This window comes from Musa acuminata, chromosome BXJ1-8 (assembly GCF_036884655.1).
Source record: "Musa acuminata AAA Group cultivar baxijiao chromosome BXJ1-8, Cavendish_Baxijiao_AAA, whole genome shotgun sequence".
In the NCBI taxonomy this organism is placed as follows: Eukaryota; Viridiplantae; Streptophyta; class Magnoliopsida; order Zingiberales; family Musaceae; genus Musa; species Musa acuminata.
In genome coordinates this window covers 31,022,501-31,033,350 of record NC_088334.1, presented here as the reverse complement: position 1 = coordinate 31,033,350, position 10,850 = coordinate 31,022,501, and positions in this window count along the sequence as shown.

Here is a 10,850-nt window from a genome sequence, read left to right as displayed (position 1 = left end):
ATCTTTGCTTTAACTGCATCTCGCCTTATCTTAAGTTAAAGTGGTTTATGAATCAGCTTTTATACCAAAATCGCTTTTATCGTACGAACGTCGTATTTCAGTTTGCACTTATATTCTGATTTCCATCATAACTGCAAACTGCGTTCATATCTTTGCTGCATCTCTCCTAGTCAAAAGTTGAAGTGATTTACGAATCGACTTTCTTACCAAAATCACTTCTATCGAACGAAAGCAGTTTTTGATTTTAATCGCAGAAGGTTTTCCGCTGCACTAATTCACCCTCCCCCCCCCCCCCCCCCCCCTCTTAGTGCTCTTGATCCTAACAAAAAAGATGTTTTCTCTAAATGCAAAGGCTATGAATGCCTTATATTGTGCACTTGACAAAAATGAATTTAATCATGTTTCTATTTATGATTCAGCTTTTGATATTTGGAGAACTCTTGAGGTCACTCATGAAGGCACTAGCCGAGTGAAAGAGTCCAAAATCAACATTCTTGTGCATTCTTATAAACTTTTCTGGATGAAACCAAGTGAGTCCATTGGAGACATGTACACCCGTTTCATAGATGTCATCAATGGACTCAAAGCTCTTGGTAAAGATTTTTCTAACTTTGAATTAGTAACTAAAATTCTAAGATCCCTTCTAAAGAGTTGGGATCCAAAAGTTACGACCATTCAAGAGGCCAAGGATCTTAAAACATTTTCACTCGAAGAACTAATTGGGTCTCTAATGACCTACGAAATGAACAATGGGACAAAAATGGAACTCAAGAATAACCTTCCAAAGGACAAGAAGGATTTGGGACATAGAACACATGAAGACCACTCGAGCATAAGCACAAGTGATGGTGAACTTAAACTACTTGCTTTGAATGCAAGAAGAAGAACACAAATTGGGATGAATCAAGCTCCTCCGAAGATAAGGAGAAAATCAAGAAAGGCGAGGTGGCAAACTATGCCTTAACCGCTTTCAATGATGAGGTAATCGAAATCCCCCTAATTTATTTCAAAATTACATTATACTTTTCATGAGTTATTTTTAATTTAGTTTAGGATTAATTTTCTTAAAAATTGTATGTTTAATAATTTAATATTTAAAAAATAAAAAAAAGTAATAAAATGTTAAATATAAATCTTATGTATGTGCTTGAGAAGTAAGAATGTGTATTTTGATGATTTACGATTTTGATTGAAACCATGCTTGATGTCTTAATGAAAATATTGAGAAGTTTAATATCATCCTTAATAATGATGCATGGCTTTTGAATGGAAGGCTTGATGATTTTTTTTATGAACCTTGTATTTGGTTTTCAAACATGATATATAGTTTTGACATATGAACAAAATTTGAGCATGCTAAGATAAAGTCAATTATATAAATTAAAACTAAAGAAGTTTTAGTTATCTATAAGAATCATTCAAAATTATGTTCAATGAAACCAATGCAAAATGATGTAATGAAAATATTAAATGTTTTGATACCATTTTATGCATGAGATTTTAAAAGTTATACATGATGATCTTAATGGTTTTTGTAAAGAAATTTATTTTTCGATCCTAAATGATTGATGATATATATATTTTTTTTGGCACAAAAAGGACAAAGGCATGCTTATATGAAACAACAAAATAGATAAAAGTATTTTTCTTGAAAATTCTTGGTTTGATGAATCTATTTTATCATCTTTTTATGAATCTCTTGAAAATGATTTTGATTTAATGATTTGAATTTTAATGAGCTTTATCTTGATTTTTTGAGATTTATAACTTGAGATTTACTCTATAAAAATCAAGATCTTTTATCCTCTATGTTCTTTTTTAGCATCTACAATCCAAATGAATTATGATTGGTATCATTGCTATATTTGTTCTTGTCGTGCACTAAAGAGAAAATTTTCCTAAATGAATCGTGATTTTTCGGAACCACAATTATTTTTATGATTCATAATGAATTGAGAAATTTTATATGCTTGAATTAATATCTTGTTCTCCTACAAGATTGAATGAATTTTATCTATATCATGATCTCCTAAGATCTCTCTTTGAATATTTAAAGAGGAGCATTTGCTAGATGAATCATGATTTTGATGATTGAATATTTGATATACATGAATTGAGATCTTGCTCTCCTACTATTTTTTCTATTCACCAAAAAGAAGACTAGTTCTAATAAACCATGATATTCTATATGAATTTTATTGCATTCATGAAGTAATGTCTTATCACCAATTTTTGTTTATATTCCTTCATATGATGATATGAATGTATGAAACACTTATGATATGATTTTTTATACAATTCCATATATTCATGAAATATTTATCTCATCACCCAATTAATTCCTCTTGATACTCCTAATGTGATGAAATGAAATTATGTATGAAATACAAATGGGAGAAGTTTTGATGGATGTAATTCGATAAATTAATACCATCATGATTTGAAACATTTATGATTTAAAATTATACATGCAATTACTTTTTATTGTAATGATATATGCATATAATGTGTATCATGAATGCTCTAAATGATGAATGCTTGGTATCATGATCAAAATATTAATAAATGCTATGATTTATTACCAAAATGATGTATCATGTATGATATGCCCATAGTGATTAATTTATTTGTATAATGCATGAAGTAAGGATACAAATGTAAAGTTTTAAAGTTGTGCATATTTTAATTTGAAAACATAATGATGCACAAATAAGATTGATACTTACCTATGTCATGATTTAGAAATTGATGCAAAGGGTCTTCCCTTCTTTTTGACAATGACAAAGGGGGAGATAGCTAGCTTGCTAGCTAGCTTGCAGAAGACAAAAGAAGCAAAAATTGCAAATGTACATATCGCAAAAAGGGGCAAAACTTATTAGTTTGCTCAACTCAAAAGTAAGAAATGCTATCTTGTAATCTCAAGCAAAAGTGCTATCTTGTAAATCTCAAAGAAGCAATATGTGCCAAGTTACATATTTTGAAAAGAGGCAAAATAGTCCATCTTGCACATCTTTTTGTTAACTTTTTATGTAAAAGTTGATAACTTGCATACTATAAATTTGCATACCAAATGTGCAATCTTGCCTATCTCAAAAAGCAAAACATGCTAACTTGTGTTAGGATCAAGAGCACTAAGAGGGGGGGGGGGGGGGGTGAATTAGTGCAGCGGAAAACTTTCAACGATTAAAAAGGTGTTCGTACGATAAAAGCGATTTCGGTAGAAAAGCCGATTCGTAAATCTCTTTAACTTGTAATTAAGCGAGATGTAGTTAAAGGAAATCTATGAAGGCAGTTTGCAGTTATGATGAAAGTTAAAATGTAAGTGCAAACTGAAATATGATGTTCGTACGATAAAAATGATTTACGTCTAAATGCCGATTCGAAAAATACTGAACTTTAAAACACGATCGTAAATGTACAGAAAGTAGTAAGCTATTGAGGAGGTTTGCAGTAAGGATAAGATGCTCAAAGTAAATGCAAACCAAGATTTAGAGTGGTTTGGTCAATCTTGACCTACATCCACTTTTGGCTTCCTCCACCGATGAGGTCACCGACATCTACTAGAGGCCTTCCTTCAATAGACGAAGGCCAACCACCCTTTTACAGTTTCACTCCTTTTGACGGGCTTAGGAGACAACCCTTACAGAATTTTCTCTCCTCTCTTTAAAAATCAGAACTTGGAAGAAAAGAGGGAGAAGAACTTTTAGCCTTTACAACAATTTTGAGCTCTAAAAATCATAGAATAAGATCAGGATTTCGGTGTGTTTTTGGTGCTCTTTTAGTGCTGAAAGGGTGGGGTATTTATAAACCCCAACCTAGTTTGAATTTCGAGCTCAAATATGTCAATTCCTGGAATTCCAAGATCTGGCGGTTGCACCTCCTGACTGAGGCAGTTGCACCGCCTGGCAGAGCTCGAAGACTGAGCCTCTGGGCGGTACCACCTCCTGTCAGGGGCAGTTGCACCTCTTGCCAGAGCTCGAAGACTGAGCTCAGGCGGTGCCACCGCTTGACTGAGGCGGTTGCACCTCCTGCTAGAGCTCGAAGACCGAGCTCAGGCAGTGCCACCGCCTGACTGAGGCGGTTGCACCTCCTGCCAGAGCTCGAAGACCGAGCTCAGGCGGTGCCACCTCCTGGCTAGGGCGGTTCAACCGCCTGGCAGAAATCAGGGTCCGAATGGGTTGATCCATTCGGCCCAATTTGGGTTTTTCAGGGGCCCAATTGCCCCAAGATTAAGTTAATGGGATCACCTCTCATTTCCAACTTAATTATTGTGCTAACTACGATATTTCCTAAGACATTTACTGCAACTTGCTCCGGTGCGTCAATCGCTTCTTCCGGTGAGCTTCCGGTGAACTTCCGTCGATCATCCGATGAACCCTCGGTGATGCTCCTGCGGACTTCCGGCAAACTCCTGGACTTGCGACGATCCACTTGGCGAGTTCCGACGAGCTTCTTTGGCAAGCTTATGGACTTCTCGGATTTGTTCCCGCAGAACCTCTGACGACTGTCCGAACTTCCGTCGAACTCTCGAACTCCCAACGTGATCATTGTCTTGATTCCGGCGCAACTCCTGCTGCATATCTTACTTTCATCATAGTTAATCCTGCACACTTATTTCAACATATAGATTAGATAATAAATGACAATTGACTTCATCATCAAAATCCGAGATTCAACAACTTGCACATCTAGCAAACTTGTGTATTTCAAGAAGCAAGAGATGCTTTCTTGAACATCTCAAAACTGCTAGCTTGCATGTTCTAAAAGTGGTGTAAAATTTGCTAGCTTGTATGTTATAGTAATTGCTATCATACTACCTTGCTGATAGAACCCTTGCAGATTCTAAACTTGGGGTTGATCTCTTTAGGGGATCGGCCTCCTTGGAACTCTATAGGGGTTCCTCCCTCCAAGTTGCTGCTCAAAGGCTGCAGAAAAGATTCATCTATTGCTTATCAAAAGAGAAGGAATACATGGCTATTTATAGGGCTTCTAAACCCTAACTCCTAATAGGACTCCTACTTAAGACTCTTACATCTAACCAACTCCTAATAGGACTCCTAGTCAAGACTTCTATTCCCTTACAACTCCTAATTCTTCTCTAAGAAAACACCTCCTACATGAATGTCCCTCTCAATTAGGACTCTCCTAGCTAGAGTCCTAACAGTTTTACATGAATGTCCCTCTCAATTAGGACTCTCCAAGCTAGAGTCCTAACAGACCCACCCTCTTCAAATCAGCCTTGTCCTCGAGGCTGATGATTCATGAATTCTGGGAATTTGATCTTCAAGTCGTCATAGTTCTCCCAAGTGGCATCTTCTATTGGTAGGTTCGCCCACTGTATTAGAACTTCATTAGTGGGTCGTCGTCGTCGAGTCACGATCCGTCGATCAATAATGGCACCTCGCTGGGTCTGGAGTTCTCTTTGGGTAGTCATATTTGGTGGGTGGCTTTGGGCTATCTCCAAGCACCTGTTTAAAACTTCCGGTTGGCTGTTGGTTTGTGGGTGATATGTCATACTCCTTTTCAATTTAGTACCCTGCATATAGAATAACTTTGTCCAAAATCTGCTATTGAAGATGCAAGTAGAATTTGTCACAAGCACAATGCGTCCCTTATAGTGTAATTCTTTTGAGTCCCAATTGTAATGAGCCATGAGGCTTGGTGCTTCCTCCAATTTTTTTATAATCTTACTAGTATCTGAATCTTCCTGCCATTCCATCTTAATATCCTCAAGGAAGTCGCTGGTCGGAAGTGAAACGATCGAAACTTCAACTTGCTCGGGTAGCTGCGAAAGCGCATCTGCAAGAACATTCTCATTCCCCTTTTTGTAAGTTATTTCAAAATCAAATCCAAGAAGTTTTGTTACCCATTTTTGCTGCTCGGGGGAAGATATCTTCTGCTCCAAGAGATATTTTAGGCTTTTATGGTCGGTCTTGATTTGAAAGTATCGCCTGATCAAGTACAATCTCCACCTCGTTGCTGCGCGCACAATGGCGAGCATCTCCTTATCATATGTTGACATATTTTGATCGGAGGGAGATAATGCCTTGCTAGTGTATGCGAGTGGTCGACCATCTTGCATGAGAATGGCTCCAATTCTGACTCCAGATGTGTCGGCCTCAATAATGAAGGGTTGGTTGAAATCTGGTAGTGTTAGCACCGGCGTCGTTGTCATGGCTACCTTAAGTTTGTCGAAGGCAGCGGAGGCTCTGTCCAACCATTGGAAGATATCTTTTTCTAGTAAGGAAGTAAGTGGTGCACTAATCTTTCCATAGTTTTTCACGAACTTGCGGTAGTAGCCTGTTAAACCCAGAAAGCCATGTAGCAATTTTATGTTTCTCGAGGTCGGCCAGTTTTGCATTGCTCCAATTTTGAAGGGGTCCACTACCACACCTTCCTCTGATATGATATGCCCAAGATATTCCACCTTTTGTTGAAGAAAGCAAAAATTCGTGGTTGTTGTGTGTTCAAAAGGTGGTTTTCCGTATGTCTTCTTCGCATGCTCGTATTTGATGATACCCGGATCAAAGGTCCAGCTTTGTAAAGATTTGTGCTCCCTTTCATCTAGCAATTCATCTACTATTGGAATAAAGTATTTGTCCTTGATGATTATGCCATTGAGAGCTCGGTAATCAACACATATTCGCCTTGTTCCGTCCTTCTTGCGTACAAGTAGCACCGACGAAGAGTAGAGGTTGCAACTTGGCCGAATAACTCCTGTTTCGAGCATCTCTTTTATAATCCTTTCTATTTCATCCTTCTGGAGATGTGGACACTGATATGGCTGACCATTTGCTGAAGATTTGCCTGGAAGAATCATTATACAATGATCATGCCGACAGGTAAGAGGTAGGTTGCGCGGTTCGTCAAATATATTTAAAAATTCAGCAAGCAAAGGAAGTAGATTTGGATCTTTAAATTCTGTTGGCTCTCCCTTAGTTTGCTGCTCAAGTTATACCAAAAAGCCGCTGCATGCTTTATGCAAAACATTCTCCATTTGTTGTGTGCAAATCGTTGTTATGTCGCCCCCACGTTTCCCGTGCAATGTCACCTGTTTCTCCTTACTGTAAAATTTCATAATTAGTTTCATAAAATTCTAAGAAATATCACCTAATGTCGTCAACCATTTAATTCTGAGCATGGCCTCATGATTGTTAAGAGGGAGAAGGAAGAAATCTGCAATTATCTCTTGGTCCTGCAGCAATAGTTTCTCCTGCAAGCGCCTATGATCACAATTCAAAATCCGTCCGTCGGTGACCTTAACATCAAACCTGCAGCGATTCTCGATAGGTAATGATATCCGAACATCAAGCTTACTATTTAGGAAGTTAGTAGTACTGCCCGTGTCGATGAGAACAGTGATTGGTTGTTGTTTGAGAAGGCCTCCAATTTTCATCGTTTGCGGGTTTGAGTAGCTAGCTAGTGTATGTACCATAACTTCGGTCGATTGTGGCTCTTCTTCTACATCTTCTTCTTCATGTTCAAGGCTCTCTTTTGGATGTTTAATGACCTCTTCTTCTATCGGTTCAATCATAAGAAGTCCCCCTTTACTACAGCGATGCTCACGGCTCCACGGCTCATCACAATGCGAACATAACCCCTTCGCATATCGCTCCCGAAGCTCTTCTCCTGTTAACCTCTTTGGTGCAGGGACTTGGTCGACAGTAGGGGGGGCTGAGGGCTTCAATATTACTGGTTGAGGAGTGACCCTAGTCCTCCGAGCTTCATGGTTCAATTGCTCCTTTTGATGTCGTGCGAAAGAGATGGCTGTCATAAGCGTGTACGGTTGTCGCGCTTTAACTTCTCCTCGGATCTCCGGCTTCAAGCCCTCAATGAAGGTCCTCAATAGCTATTTTTGAGACCAATCATGATTTTGATTAGATAACCTTTCAAACCTGATTTGGTACTCCTGAATGGTGGAGGTTTGTCGGATCTTTGCTAGTTGTTCGTCCATATTCTCGTAAGCGGTTGGTCTGAAGCGGATCAGCAGTCCTTCTTTCAATTGTTGCCATGAAAGGACTCCATAAGTATGTTTAAACTGTTTAAACTACTGTATAGCATCCCCTTCAAGATGTATAACTGTAATTTTCACCATAGATACATCCGTGGTTTTGTGGTACCGAAAATATCGCTCCGCGCACGAGATCCAACCAATCGGGTCTCCTTCTTCCCATCTAGGGAAGTCCACTCTCATGCATGAATAGTTGGGGTCAATCATAGAGCCTCCCCTCCCTTGGAAGTCATCTCTTCGGGCTTGGTGTGATTGGGCAAAGCTCTCTCCTTGATATGATTTCTTCGGGCTTAGTGGTCGGCCCAATCTGAGTTCGGTAAAGAGCGTCCGAATCTTATCCTCCATTCGCGCCTCCAAGGCTTCGAATTTAGCATTGATTGCCTCCTTAGATGCCATAGTATATAGCCCCAAATAAATGATGTTAAGATCTCTCTTTTGCTGTTGGGTTAAAGGCATGTATAGGTTGAGAGAAGTGATGGTCGAAAGTGTTGGTGGATTGGTGGATGTAGGCTGCGGTTTAGGCTTGTTTTGTGGCTGTTTTGGGTGCAGTTTGAGGGTGTGGTTTGGTAGAGTTTTAGGGCTGTGGATGAAAGTTTTGGATCTATGGTAGATGGTAGCAAAGGTTTGACAGAAATCCATGGAAGTTGGAGCAAGTATGTGCTGTCTTGTAAGAGTAGAATTGTCGTCGAAGAAACAACGGTTTCTCGACGTAATTTCCACCAAAAACTTGAGAGAATTGAGGAGGGAATTGATAGCAAAATCATAGTTTATATGACAGCAAGGATATCTAATTTAATCAAGAAAATTTCGGTAGTATAACAGCAAGGAAATTGGTGCAAGTTACAATTGCAGAATTGTCGTCGAAAAATTTCAGCGGGATATGATGAAAATTTGCAGCAACATAAAATCATTTTTAGAGATGAATTTCTTAATAGATCAATCTTAGATGGAAGCCAAGATGATCTATGAAGTGTATAAGAAATTTCATTCAAAAAAGATTGCAAATAGATGGGTTAAGCCAATGATATGCAGCTGAAATTTTCTGCAGCATAGATTTTCAAGTGCAGCAGATTGGACATAAAAGATCAGTAGTTTATATTGAGAATTTTTCGATGAAACCAAAGGGAAATCTACTGTTAGGAAGTGTCAAAGATGTCATAAAAATTTCATAGAAATTTGGATAGAAAAAGCACAGTAGCAAGATCAAACAGATGGTGCTATGCGGCTTGAATTCTGCAATTCAAGTGCAGCAGATTGGACATAAAAGATCAGTAGTTTATATTGAGAATTTTTTTATGAAATCAAAGGGAAATCCACTGTTAGGAAATGTCAAAGATGTCATAAAAATTTCGTAGAAATTTGGAAAGAAAAATCACAGTAGCAAGATCAAACAGATGGTGCTATGCGGTTGGAATTCTGCAATGTATCTTTCGTCGTAGAGATGAAAACTTTGTGACGAAAAGTTTATGCAGCAATATAGGAACGATTTTTTTTTTTTTTTGGTTTTTTGAATAAGGATAACTAAATTGCAGCAGTAGTAAGGTAGGAAACCAGAACCTGTTGCAATTCACGGGGAGATCAAAGGATGATCCGTGGTGGTGGAGATGATGACGAAATTCGGTGACGATCTTTTAAGCAATTGTGGGAATTGCTTTGGATGGTTGTAGAGGGTTGATGGATGGCTGTGGAAGGGCAGCGAGACGCCAAGAACGCTGCTCCGATACCAGGTGTTAGAACCCTTGCAGATTCTAAACTTGGGGTTGATCTCTTTAGGGGATCGGCCTCCTTGGAACTCTATAGGGGTTCCTCCCTCCAAGTTGCTGCTCAAAGGCTGCAGAAAAGATTCATCTATTGCTTATCAAAAGAGAAGGAATACATGGCTATTTATAGGGCTTCTAAACCCTAACTCCTAATAGGACTCCTACTTAAGACTCTTACATCTAACCAACTCCTAATAGGACTCCTAGTCAAGACTCCTATTCCCTTACAACTCCTAATTCTTCTCTAAGAAAACACCTCCTACATGAATGTCCCTCTCAATTAGGACTCTCCTAGCTAGAGTCCTAACAGTTTTACATGAATGTCCCTCTCAATTAGGACTCTCCAAGCTAGAGTCCTAACACTTGCATATCGATGATAATAGCAAAATTACATGATGATAAAACTAGGAGATTATATTAATAATGCAATGTGTTGAACTTGGATATTTCAAAAGCTTGTAACTTGCACATTGCAATAGGAAGCAAGAATCATGAGCTTACACAAGAAAGCTATCTTGCATTTGCTTTTGAAATTTTTTGCTAGCTTGCATGTAGCAAAACTTGCATATCATAAAAATTGCTAGCTTGTAGTCTAAAGAGAAGCAAACATGCTAAACTTGCACATCTTTAATTGCTCGATTGCATGATGATAAAATTTAACACTATATTTTTTCATGCAATGCATTGAACTTTATATCTCAAACACATAAAAAGTGATACTTCTCCTTTTTGTTGATGACAATGGGGGAGAAGTATGATCATGTTATGCATGATGACGTGTTGTAAATATTCATGATGAATATTTGCAATGACTTGAATTTGGCTTGAATTCAAGGTTTTATCAATATGGCATATTGATAGGGGGAGTTTGTTTAAACTCCAGGAGTTAAGGTTAACTCCGTCATCAAGTGGTTGTCATCATCAAAAAGCGGGAGATTATTGAATCTCGTATTTTGATGATGAAACTACTTGATATGTATTTATGATTTAATCAACGTTTTGAGTAACGCAGGATGCTTCGATCAGGATAAGACAATTAAAGTAGAAAAATCATGTTGTGCCGGAGGAACATGTTAGAA